Source organism: Dipodomys merriami, unplaced genomic scaffold (genome assembly GCF_024711535.1).
Source record: "Dipodomys merriami isolate MVZ:Mamm:240054 unplaced genomic scaffold, mDipMer1.0.p SCAF_488, whole genome shotgun sequence".
In the NCBI taxonomy this organism is placed as follows: domain Eukaryota; kingdom Metazoa; phylum Chordata; class Mammalia; order Rodentia; family Heteromyidae; genus Dipodomys; species Dipodomys merriami.
The window spans coordinates 23426-24037 of NW_027206055.1; the positions used below are offsets into that span (position 1 = coordinate 23426).

Consider the following 612-nt stretch of genomic DNA (forward strand, 5'->3'; position numbering starts at 1 on the left):
AACATAGCTGTGCTGGTAGTTTTAGTATGGTCTTGTTTGTGATCATTTGGGTAAATGCCCAAAAGTGGGATTGCTGGGTCATAGGAAAGCTTTATATGGAGTCTTTTGAAGAGCCTCCATACTGCTTTCCAAAGTGGTTGAACAAGTTTACATACCCACCAAGAATGCAGTAGAGTTCCCTGTGGCCACATACTCTCCAGCATCTGTTGTTGCAAAAATATGGAACATTTCACTAATTTGCATGTCAACCTTGCTCAGGGGCCATGCTAATCTTCTCTGTATTGTTCCAATTTTAGCGTATTTGCTGCCTAATTGAGCACAGAACATTTTTTATATATAAAGTGTAATTGATTTTCTTAAACTAGACAATTCAAAAAAAAAGTAAGTTCAAAAGAATTCTTGTGAAATTTTAGAACCATGTATTTCTTCTTCTTCTTCTTCTTCTTCTTCTTCTTCTTCTTCTTCTTCTTCTTCTTCTTCTTCTTCTTCTTCTTCTTCTTCTTCTTCTTCTTCTTCTTCTTCTTTTTTAGCAATACAACAAACTGTTAAAACCATGTATTTCTTACATAAGCACACATTTAAGAATAAAGTCAAGATTGGCATGTCAAAAAC

The 612-nt window shown here is 34.6% G+C and overlaps 1 non-coding gene across 1 annotated transcript; it reads right to left on the reverse strand.

Moving 5' to 3' along the window:
- Positions 1–213: 213 nt before the first annotated feature.
- LOC138809157 (U6 spliceosomal RNA) lies at positions 214–320 on the reverse strand. The gene has a single exon (XR_011366737.1). It is a non-coding gene; the product is annotated as a U6 spliceosomal RNA (small nuclear RNA).
- Positions 321–612: the final 292 nt, after the last annotated feature.